The sequence below is a fragment of the Poecilia reticulata genome, chromosome 21, assembly GCF_904066995.2.
Source record: "Poecilia reticulata chromosome 21, P_reticulata-male-v2, whole genome shotgun sequence".
Taxonomy (NCBI): domain Eukaryota; kingdom Metazoa; phylum Chordata; class Actinopteri; order Cyprinodontiformes; family Poeciliidae; genus Poecilia; species Poecilia reticulata.
The window spans coordinates 20,242,359-20,254,708 of record NC_088850.1 but is presented as its reverse complement, the minus strand read 5'-3'; the positions used below and the strand labels follow the sequence as shown (position 1 = coordinate 20,254,708).

At 43.8% G+C, this 12,350-nt stretch overlaps 1 long non-coding RNA gene across 1 annotated transcript; it reads right to left on the bottom strand.

Moving 5' to 3' along the window:
- Window positions 1-2,296: 2,296 nt before the first annotated feature.
- On the bottom strand, window positions 2,297-7,528 carry LOC103457800 (uncharacterized). Its single transcript, XR_532475.3, has 2 exons — window positions 4,561-7,528; window positions 2,297-3,116 (listed from the first exon to the last, which is right to left on the bottom strand). It is a non-coding gene; the product is annotated as an uncharacterized LOC103457800 (long non-coding RNA).
- Window positions 7,529-12,350: the final 4,822 nt, after the last annotated feature.

Below are 12,350 nucleotides of genomic sequence, written 5' to 3'. Positions count from 1 at the left end.
TGACACTTTCTCCGAGTCGCTTCTGGAATGTGAGAATTGCTCTGGGAGACGAGTGCGGTTAGTCCATGGCCTTTCGCTGCTGATTCAAGCATTGCGAGTTGATGGGTGGGGGTTGATTTTGCAGTCAGAGTGACTCTTCAGCCGACTCTGCAGATATGCATTTCTTTTTTTCCACTCAGGTCAAATGTCAGCTTTTTGTTCGTTCTCGGAGCAGAGCATGCAACTCAAAGTGGAAAAAAGAGAGAGCTGTTGTTGCTTTGTAAGCAACGGGGGAAAAAAACAGCCAAAGACTTCTGGGAATGCGCTTCCTTGCTCTCCCACCGGCAAGTCTAAGAGCTCCGAGCAGACCTGAAGTGAAGCGCTTTGTCATGCTAAGACTGACATGTTGTCCAAACATATTAATGGTGAAGTACGTCCCTATGGTCACTCTGCAAAGTGGACAAAAGCAGAAACAACCCTTCGGGGATGGAGCTGTCTGTCTCAGTCTCGTCCTTCCAGCACGTGTCCCCTCTTGTGTCCAGACTTGGCTGCTGATGAAGTCTTTTAGGTAGACAAACATTCCCTCGGAGTAGTCCAGAGTTCAGGAAAGTCACATCCTCCAGACACATGGGCGGCCGAGATAGGAGTTGGGCTGAGGGGGGCCGAGCGGCACGAGGGGAAGGGCAGAACAATGCGGAGACACACACCGCGCTTTCGACCATCCACGTCTGTCTAATCGTTTGTTTCCTGAGTGATTCAGCCGAGGGATGACACAATGAGGTAGGAAAAGAGAGTTCAAATCAGCACGCATCGACTTGCTATTTAAAAAGCGGGAGGGGAAATCGGACCGGCACGCAGCAACAATGCGAGGCACCACGGCGCCTGTGCGGCACACATCCTCGTCGTGTCATCCCTCTCTCCTCTCTCCTGCCATTAGCGCTGAAAGCAGACTATTCTTAGCCGCAGGTGAATTATGGATGAGATGAAAAGCTCATAATGATATTTAGCTGATCGAGTATCGCGCCGAAATGCCACTTAAAGTGTGATATGGCTCGCTGGGACGGCGAGCTTTCCTTGCTGACCTCTCTCCGAAGGCGCTCAGCGAAGCAACCAGACGAGGTAGAGAGAGGTGGTGGCGGTGGTGGGGGCTGTTGGGTGGAGGGGTTCATTTCATCGAGGCGGCTGAGCAGACGAGATATGAGGCGGCCAGCGTGGGTGACACACAAACAGCCGTGGTCAATGGGGGCAACCAGCAGGGAGAAACACTGTCTGGGTGTAGATAATAAGCTACTGCCTCGCCTGGTTATTGCACCACGACCAATGGCAGATCCACCCCCCACCACCGCCGCCCCCGGAAACCCAAATCCTCTGTCAGTTAATGGCAGAACCGACCCATCGGTGTCCAATACATGACTCGGCCAGGTGTGTGTCCTGGTAATTTGGAATTTTATGGCTTTGACTTTTCGCTGAATTTTAAACACGTCTCAGGGAGAACTGGGTTACAGCCTCATAGAAGGGACAGATAAGAGTCCAACAGTCAGCTGTAAATGTGAAGTTCACGCGTGCCGCTAATATTTTCCTGGCCGGATGTACAAAACGTCACCTTTACAAGGTTATGCGCCTTCATCAGATCAGCGTTATCTATGAGCGAGACATGATGTATTTCCTCACGCATTGTTCGACCTATCTCAAGTCTTGACCCTGACACAAAGCAGGTCAAACAAGAAAGGGCGCAGTTGCATTTTCAACAATGACATTAATCATTTTCTTTCAACAGTTGAGGTTCAATGGTCTCTCTCCTTTCACATAGAGATTGGAGCAGTTCCAATCCTACGTGGATATGATTGGTTAAACAACGGAGAAGACATTCACAAACCTAATCTTTGTATTCCTTTGTAGGCATTGTGCTAAGGTTGAAAAAGCTATCTGTTCATGAGAAGCTCGAGTGTACAAAGAGGTTAAACCTGATCACAAATCCCAAGAGGATGGCGGTTTCCTAAAGGATCTAAATTGTAATTAATCCAGACAAGAAACCAGGAGTAAAGGTTGTTTCAGTTGACTTAGACTGAATCAATGCAGCGCCGTTGTCACTTGATCATTCATGATAAAGGATTACTGGCAAAGTCAGTGACTCCATGACCTTCCTTAGATAGATTTGATAGACTTTTTAACCATCTATCTTCCTGTACAGGTACATCTAAAACAATTTGAATATTTTGAAAAAGTTCAATATTTTTGCCATGGATTTGCATGGATTTATAACATATATTTCTGTCATTTGGATGATTGTGGCTTATGAATAATGAAAACTCAAAAGTTAATGTCTCTAAAAATTTTAATATTACATAAGATTGATAAATAAATTTGCATAAAGTACGGGCAATGAGGCCATTGAGGTGTTCAGGAAGCCCACGTTGCATTGGTTGCAACTTTCAACATGTCTTCATTATTGGATCTGGTGTCTCTCATCTTCCTCTTGACAGTCCATAGAGTCTCTCTGGGGTGAAAGGTCAGACTAGTTTGTGGGTCAACTTCACACAGGAGCACCATGGCGTACCTTTTGGTACCTTGTAAGTGAGGCCAGGTGCCATGACCTGTTGGAAAATGAAAATGTCTCCTTAAAGCCTGTCAGCAAACCGAAGCATGAAGCTCTCTAAAATGTCCTGGTAGACAAGTCCGTGGACTGCAGAAAACCTCAAGGACTAACACCGGCAGATGACATGGCTCCATCACGGACTGTGGACACTCATCTCAGACTTCAAGCAACATGGCTTCTGTACCTCTCCACTCTTTCTCCTCTTCCTTCCTTAAACTTTACTTTTAAACCACTGAGCAAAAGTCCCGTTCTTTTTCTCTACTGAGTTCAGGTAAGACGCATCGGACGTTGTCTCTGACTCACGAGTGGCTTGACTCGAGGAATGTGTGGCACACAGTTCATTGAATCCTGTTGCAGTGAAATTTATCCAAGTTTCAACCCATTGACGCATTTGGCAGATTTAGCATGAAACGGAGGATTAATCTGTGGAAAAGCACTTCATGCCTGTTGTTGTGAACGGTGGAGAATCCGTAACCCTGCAGGCCTGTTTCTTCTCCTAAAGGCCCTGGGAACCCTATTAGGGTGCATGGCATCATGAACCCTGTGAAATACCAAGACATTGGAAAAAAAACACACACACAAGATACAAAAATAACCTTCAAGGGCCCCAGACATAAATCATATAGAAAAACTATGTGGTGAGCTGAAGAGAAAAGCTCATAAGAGAAGACCCAGGACTCTAGAGAGTGTGTAAAGAAAATACAGCATTTTCTCCGCTGCATGCTCCAACCTTGTGATATTGTGTAGAAAGAGACTAAGTGCTGTCATATTACCAAAGGAGGGCGTTTTCAGAGCAGCACTACCAACAACTGTACAAAAACAGGCATTCCTTAAAGTGGATTATTTTCCCCCCTGTGAGTAAATGTACTCAAATTAAGCATTCTGTTTTACTTGCAGTTTCAATGTGAGAATATATGGTGCTGCAATAAAAAAGCACATTTATTTTAAAGCTTTCTACAGATCTTAACCAGGGTTGCCAATAAAAGTTTCCAGTACTGTATGTGTGTTAATTACCTCCTGCGGGATTTTACCCATGCAGCTATTGCCACTTTGAAAGCCTTCCTGCATGCCAAATGCAACACGACCCATGCAGGTGGGGCCCCGCATGTCCCAGCAGGCCAGCTCTCAAGGTGTACAGCAATTATGCACCGAGAAAAGTTTCCTCGTGAATACTAAAGACGCGAGGTGTCCATTGGCGCATCTCGAAGGCAGCTGTGGAAAAAGTACTTGGCCCTCAAAGATTTCTTCGTCATACTTGCAAGCTTGACATCAATCAACACATTTTTAAACAAATGCCAAATTTCAGAGAAATATAACCCAAGTAAATAGAAAAAGTTGTTCTTTCGCTTGTTTAGAGAAAAAGATACTCAAAAGAACACAAGTAATTTCCCACTTAACCCAAATAAATGGTTGTCTCAACCTAAGTTGCGACATTTGCCATGAAGTGTTTACAAAAATTGGCAATAGATCTTTAATATTGCAGTCCGGGCTTCTTTATTTTTATTAAGTCAAAACCTGTTTAAGCTCCTCTCACTGCATCTCATTTGGATTTAAGTCCAAACTTTGACTGAGCCGCTGCAAAATTTGTGTTTTTGTTTATGCTTTGTATCTTTGACCGACTTAATATGCTTGATCCTAAAGTTAAATCATAATTTGACATTTTCCTTCATGATTTTTTGCTATGGAGCAGCAAAAAAAAATCATGAATTTATCATTAATTCTGATATGAAGTGTAGGTCAAACTGTCGTTACCATGTTTTACAGTCAGTTCAGTGTTAGTTTTCAGAAATGCTGAACAGAACACAAACCTTACAAAAAGTTCAACTTTTTTTGCTCCTTATTTTCCCAATAACTCTATGAAGCTACAAAAAATGTTTTTTTGGCATATCTGAGACATGTCTTTGTGTCCTTTTTAGTGGTTTTAACTGTTCATGTAGGCTTCTGTTGCTTAGTTTCTTTCTTATTGTTGCTTCTTGAACACTGACCTTTACTGAAGCAAGTGAAGCCTGCAGAGCTCAACGTGTTGGTCTGGGATGAGTCATCTTTGCTCTCTTGGAGTGCATATGTGAATGCCAAATGGACCCAACACAACTCTAAAAGCAGGAAGTGAATGAAAGTGCATGGCATTCTGGGTAAATACAATAAAACAAACACAGGTCTAGCGCTAGCGGGAGAAATGACTCCTTATCTTTGACCAACGACAAAAGTGAAAATTATACGACCATTAAAATCTGACGCCACTCGATTTTTGTTGTGCTCAATGTCTTCTTCAGAGGTTTTTATATCGTTTCCTTTATCAGTTCTTGGTGCAGCGCCACCACAGGGGAGGAGGGGAACAGCTTTTTCAAAGGGTTCGGTAGGTTTGAAACAGAGCAGCGTGAAAAATGAAGCGCATCAGCTGAAAATGACCGACTTGCAACAATTGCTACATTTTCAGCTGATGCGCTGCAGTTTTCATGCTCTCCAATCAAAACCGAGTATACCGGACTGTCAGGCGTGAAAACACCTCAAGCATGTTGCTGTTTTTTAGATCTTTCAGCCTACTTCATGTTGTCAATCAGGTTCTACTTCAGTGATTCCTGGCAGCAGTCAACACTTAGAGTGGCTAATCAAATCGATAAGAACAAAAATGGTTATAGGGTCACTTTTTCACGCACATTATTTTGGGCAATTTATTCCCTTTATATATAGAAAACCACAATTTGAGAGCATTACTTTGCATTATTTAAGACAAAAAAATAGGGGAAACTTCTAAGATGAGAAATACTGCAGCTAGCGCTGTAGAACATTAACGGGGATGAGAACCCGTTTGAAAGTGGATTTGGGACGATTTTGAAGTGGTTTTTAAAAGGCCTAAAGAAGTCACATGCTGCTGGATAGTAAATGTTTTCACAGCTTCTTTTCATTGCGGCGGCGCATAAATTCAACATGACAGATACTGGAGAGAGTCTGGTCTGCCCTTCACTGGCGTCCCCTGGAAACAAGAGGAACACAACTCCTCTGCAGTTTAATTCACACCATGTTACACACGTTATTATCCGCGTGGAAATAAATCACACGTTCATACTGTAAATACATTTGCCCAAGGAGTAGCTAGGCGCGCTGGGGAAAACGCTGGAAGGTTACCGCCACAGAACACGATGAAATCGAACCTCCAGAAATACTAATAATATTAAAAAATAATAGGAACGCACATGGAGCTGGAAGCGTCGAAACGAAATCGAAAGGGTGTGGAGGAAACCCTGCCAGGACAAAGAGCGTAACCGCGGCCCTCACAAAGCAGCTTTTTATTTACGAGCTCTCATTAGCTAATGACTTTCACACGGCCCTGTACGCCATGGCCTCCCCGCTCTAGTGTTATACCGCAGAAAAGAAAATCCACACAGTCACCGTCCTGGAAAATATAGTCATAAATGCTGCGAGTTCTCAGGGTGCTGTGAAAAAATTTTTTTTAGGAAAAAAAATCAAAAATCCTCCGGTGTTCATCCAAATCGGCACAATTAACCTGCAGGAGAGAGCGCTGAGTTTCATTTCATTACCGCCCACAGGCACGGCGGCGGGCATCTGTTCAGAGAAGGGCCCTGTTAGGGGCCCCCCACCCCCGATGCGCACAGACCGACTGGCTCGCGCCGTTCTGCTTTTGCAACGGCTTCGACATGAAAGAGTCGCCCGCCTTCTCAGAAAAACAATAAAATATGAACAAAGGCGTGGTGAGCTTTCTCTCTCTCTCTCTCTCTCTCTCTCTGTGCTTGGACTTGCTTCAAGTTTGTTAACATTTCATCCCGAGGCCTCGAAGCTTCCACTGGCGCCGGGCGGAGCATCGGCCTTATCCGGGGTGGTTGAACGACTGCTGAGTGTATGGCGGACCGCCGCCTGGCAGGTGGATGCATTAACGCCGACCCGGGAGAGTCGCTGGTATGCTGAACGCCTCCACCTGCCCTCCGACTGTCTCTGTTGACAACCTCTGGACGACTCGGTGGTCAAACCAGATGTTGGACTGGATTTTATTTCAATGTCATTTGTGAATGTTAGCTCCTCATTTTCAACAGTGGAGCTATAAAGGTTGAAAAAGGTTATTATTTTGGAGAAAATCTCATCAACATCAATATTTCCACTAAATAAGAGGCAAAAAAAATTGTTTGATAAAGAAAAAGTCTCTCAGACTCTGAGCCCGACAGCCCCAAACAATTTTTTTAATATTAGACAATTAATTTAATTTCACATAATTATCGCGGTAGAAGCCATTTGTTTAATACTTAATGAAACGTATTTACCGTGTTTGATGTTTGTTGTAAATCTCCGTCTCTCTCCGTCATTTAAGCAGACCCGTTGCCATGGCAACCTCCTGCGCTCCACAAGCCGACCAGAGATTACGTTAAAAACATAACATTCAGTCCGATACGATATCAGGTTTGCAGGCTTGATATTTATTTTGCGATCATTAATAAGCCTCCCTGAACACAGCGGTGGCTGATTAGTTCATTTTAAACTCCTGCTCTGCTCGTTATTTTGATAATGGAACCGAAACGCACAGAATTGCGCAATCACTGAGATTATTATTGTTGGATTATTAATTTGAACATGTTTTGTTGATTTTTTTTTGTTGTTCTTTAATAAAGTTACGAACGTTTAAGGGAGCCAGAGGAGGACGTGCTGCTGAGATCGAGGACGTGTCGATCTCAGCCATGCTGAGATCGACTCAAAACCTTCCGCGATCGTCGTGTTGCACCGCTGCTTTAGTAAAGCACGAACAGTTCAGAAAAAATATGAAATGGGAAAAAAAGTTATTTATTAACTGATTAAGTCGTGTTTTAGATTGTTCTTGACAAACTAATCAGTCACGGCTAATTAGTAGGCGCATTCGCGGCTGCACAGTGAACCCATTTACAGCAGACAGCCGCTCCCCTCTCTTGCAGGTACTGAGTACCCCCGCTAAATCTTTTAGGGGTACGCAGTACCCTGAAGTACCCCCTTACTTTCACCCCTGTGTAAAGCTAAAATAAAAAATTTATTTTACAAAACACCGCCCCTTTAAACAATACTGCTGTAGCTCTATTTATCTTTCTCTCCCTCAGTCTCATAAGTAACCAACATGGCACCATTTGCTGTTTTCTGTGTGTGTGTGTGTGTGTGTGTGTGTACGTGTGTGCGTGTGTGTGTGTCGTTCTCTAGCATTGTCACAGGGCCTCTGATTAACCAAATGCCTTGAGTTACCTACATCATTTTTTGTTGCACCTCAACCTGCCATGTGGACACACAAACGTTTACAAAAATATACAGTGACATTTTTTGCCTGACTTTTTGGATCACCATCCCCCAGAACGACGACCCCTAAACCTGCAGCAGCTCCAAATGACATGATTGTTATCTGGATTTAATGACCATCACGTCTTAAGATGGCCCAGTCAAAGTCAGAACAAAACCTGCTATAATCCTATTATGTCTATTTTTTCCACTTTACAATTATGTAATATTTTGTGTTGGTCTGTCACGTTAACTCCTGCCTAAAAAAATCACTAAAATCATATTTATTTTCTTAACTTTCTTGATGTCACTTGTTATATATTTCTCTCAAAAACTAATATCATTTATTTAGCCTTTTGTTTTTAATTTGATGGCTTTTCAGAGCGTGAATACTTTAATATCCTGCAGGATGTCTCTGCTTCATGCAACTGTTGAACTCCCCCCTCCTCGTCCCCAGCCTCCCTCCGCCTTAACTTCCAGAAAGGCAGACTCTGTGTTTACTTTACGACCTGCTTTTCTTTTTAAAGCTTGTCAAAACCAAGAGGCAAACCGCAGCAGCGCGGCTGCAGGCAGCTGTAGTGCATAAAGTTCAAAAAGCAATTAAAAATAGATTTTACAGAATCCTGTAATGAAATGGCAGACTGCATCTTAAGGTTCCCTGTGACAGCTTTTCTATGTTTAAAGAATGTGCGGAGATAACACAGCGCTCCGAAACAGAAAGAAAAAAAAAAATCAAAGGAAAATGACAAAACTGTCCATAAAAGAGTTATGGCTGAAAAAACAATCGGGTGACGCAAGACAGCTGGAGGAACGCAGGAAATGAGCAAATCTCCATGAAATTCAGCTTCACGTGTTTCCACCAGCCACACAAACACACCTTTACAGGACCAGATGATGTGTGTGCACCACAACGATCACTCTGTTCATGTTTTCTCTTTTGTTTGCAGATCTGTGCAGGTCGGAAGTGACAAAGATCACTTGCATTACTTTGGCCCCTGTGGGCCCTCAGGGGCCCATCTAGAGATGCAGCGACGTTTTTCTTCCTCTCTCCTGTTGATGTCATAGTCCTGCAGAGAACAAAGCGAGAGTGTTTCCTGTTGATGTTAGGATGCTAGTGGCCATCTGTGTGTGCAATACCCCCACCACACACACACAGACACACACACACACATATATATATATATATAAAACATAAGCATAACACCCAGTGACTGCACCTTCACCCTCCCTCTGAACAGAGTCCCTACATGGGGATGCACTATGCCGGCTTCCTGTCCAGCACTGCAGATCTCACCTTGCTGCAGCTCCCAGCGTGGGCTTGAATATTCCCAGTGAAAGTGCAGAGAGTTAATGGAGCAGAAGCATGAAGCCTCTCACCGACCAATCAGGCTGCAGGATGGCGAACATTCCCTGGCTCTAGGCTGAAGCCCGGCTGAGTGGAAAGACTCGGACTGGCATTGTGTTTTGATGCAGGTTCATTACGATCGTGAAGGGTTCTAGAGCAGGTCAGAAAACTGAAAGATTTAGTTTAAATAAAGTTGCAGAGTATTTGTGTAAAACTTGTACATCCATCCATCCATCTGTCAATCATATAATCTAATATCCATCCATCCATCTTCCTCTCACTGTGTTTTTTCCATCTCCCGTATGTAAAGCTAGACTTTTATAGAACTATCTGACCTAAATTCAAGATGATTTTTCAGGTCAAACTGTAATAAATTAGTCTATAAAGCAGCTAATAACTGTGGACATTAAAGCATGGAAAACCATGGCGTTTGAATATAAAGAATGAGTGGGAACTTTGCTCAGAACAACATGCTCACGCTTGGGGACCTGAGGCCACACAGCAGCAGTTACCCTTTGTTACTGTACGTTCCTGGAATGGACCGTATGCTCAGCTTGAGAAGTGCTTAAAGTGATGAGGTTACCGCCGTTATAAATAAGCAGAGAGGGGAGAAAGACGCGCGAGGGAAGTTCTCAAGCGTTCCAAATGTTGCATCATCCGCCCCGCAGCGCTCGCTTCCGATCAAACGCTCATTTCATTGGCTGGTGTGACAGGAAGTGTTCGGACAGACACCGTCCTGCTCCCGGAGTCTGAGACGCCCTCTGTAGTGTCAGATGAAACGGAGCCCTGTGCGCACAGATGGGAACCCACGCGGGCCCCGCCCCGCCCCGCCTCCGACCGTAATGCCAGTAAATTGATGTCTTGGCGGTCGCTCTCTCTCTCTCTCTCTTTTGAGCTCCCGTTCGTCGCAGGCTGTGTTTAGCTACGGAAGGTCAGCCGCGCGTGCAGGCGCCTCGTTTTGCGCCCGGTATCTGGGCGTGTGAGAGGAGAGGAGAGCACAGCCTGTCTCCTGCTGTTGACTCTGGCTCGGTGACAGTCCGAGGGACGCGTGGGAGTCCAGGGCCCCCACCTGCTTCTTTTTTCTTCTTCTTCTTTTTTTGTGTGTGGGGAAAATGAATATTAATAATTCAAAAGGGAGGGATCTCGATCTCGGCGGCTGTTAAGCGTTTACCGCCAGATGAGCTGATATTGCCTCGGCATGAAAGGCCACCAGCAGGCAGAAAGGCAAGAAAGGAAAAAGTGTGAGGCTCCTCTAAAAGGCCCCCCTGAGGTTGCTACTATCGGCTCAGCTGGTGTGGTAGATTTATATTGCTTTGAAAAGACAAAAACAAAACCTTTCAGAGCTTCCAGAAGGCGGCGGATGTTTATCATGAAAACTGCTAAAAACGACTCAATCCTCTTTCCAAAGGGGCAGCATTGTGTAAGATGGATTTTTTTTTTATTTTTAAACATTTACATCATAATATGATATAAAACATACCTGGAGTGTTGCCTTGATTCTTTCATTCATGTTTGAGAAACCCATAATTCTCTCGTGGCAACCATTGTGTTTGTATTTTCCAGGCACATAGTGTCACTTTATAGCAAACAACTGTGTTACCTCCAGTTGTTTTAAAAATGCTACGTATGTCAAATACGACAATTTGACTTCATAATTTAACGCCTTGAAATTGGGTCTCTGTCTCTTTAAAAACCGCTGCTCTTTCTGAAACTTCACCTTCAGAAAGTCATCACATCACTTCTCTAATAACCCTTTAACAAAGTTTGCACCAGCTTTTCACTGAGCGGCAGCTCCTACTAATGAGTTCAGCAGATGGTGTTTGCTAATCGCTGCTGGCTAGTCTGAAGGAGCCAAGTGAGAGAGTTGCAGTTGAGGGCTCCTCCTTGAGGCAGAAGCTTGGGAACTGCAGCTCAGAGGAGGAACTGTGTCCCGAAGGCGGCACTAAGTTCATGTAGGCGTTTTGCACAGCTGAACGGTTGCCATGGAGATTAAAGGATTTCTCAAGCATGCATGAAAGAATCAAGGCAACACTCCAGGTGAGGGAATGACATAACATGATGTGAAGATCAAAAAAGCTCATTTTAGGTAATACTGCCCCTTTAAAACATTTGCTTGTTCTTTTATTGTTTTTAGCCAACGCCATTGTGGAAGATCCATCTGATGTCAGACTAAACAACTATATCCCATACTTTTTTCTTTTTTTTTTTTTTTTAATTTGTGAAAATTCAAAAACGCATGCTACGTTATAGAAATGCAGGGCTTTGCGTTCGCTTATAATAGGTTCTCTGTGAAACACAGACAGGTGTTTGGACGTAAAGTGATAAATGTGAAGGAGTTCATTCATGTCTCCTCCACCCTTAAAAAAAAAAAAAGATCCCAATTCCCTTCTTTTCACTCCCTGTCCGCCGCCGAGCTGAATTTACCTTAATTAGACGTTATTTTCCGAGCCACCGGAGGCAGGTGCCAAACAAGAGCTTTGCGTGAAATTCCCCCCCACCCCCCACGGCGACGAACCGACGGTGAAGCAGGTTGGCTTGACCTGTTGTTGAGTCGCAGGGTTTTCATGCTCTGATCCCTGTAGTGAAGTGGGAGGATGTCTAATTGAAGTCACACTGCTGAGTCTTGATGTATCTGCTTTCACCCTGCTGGCACACAAACCACCCTAATCTGTCTGGGTGATGTCACACAGTGGCAGCTGTAGTGGGTCACCCTCACAAAGCTCGGAAGCAAACAGAAGAAGATATATATATATATATAAAAAAATAAAATACACTGAAAAATATAATGTGAGATCAAGTAGAGTTTTGTTAGAAAGGTCACTTTCTTGTTTCAGTCTAATATGAGCTTCACCACTTCATTCCACCTGAACCCAGCAGCAAACACTGAGATGGTCAGCAGAAGTTCTGTCCACAAAACTTCAAAGAGCGTGATTTATTAAGCAAACATACTTAAGGGTAAAGTTAAAAAATAATAAATAAAGAGTGAGGTCTCTACTATCCTGGTTCGTGGCGTTGTGTTGTGATTACTACAAATGTTTTTCAGTGTAATGTCTGCCTTTCATCTCAGTGCCATTCAACGTTGAGTGAGTCTATTCTCACCATATCACCTTTGTAAACGTCTAACAGTTTAATTAGTTTAACATTCAACTAAATCAGACTGCTAGAATCTTTTTTTTTCCACTTGCC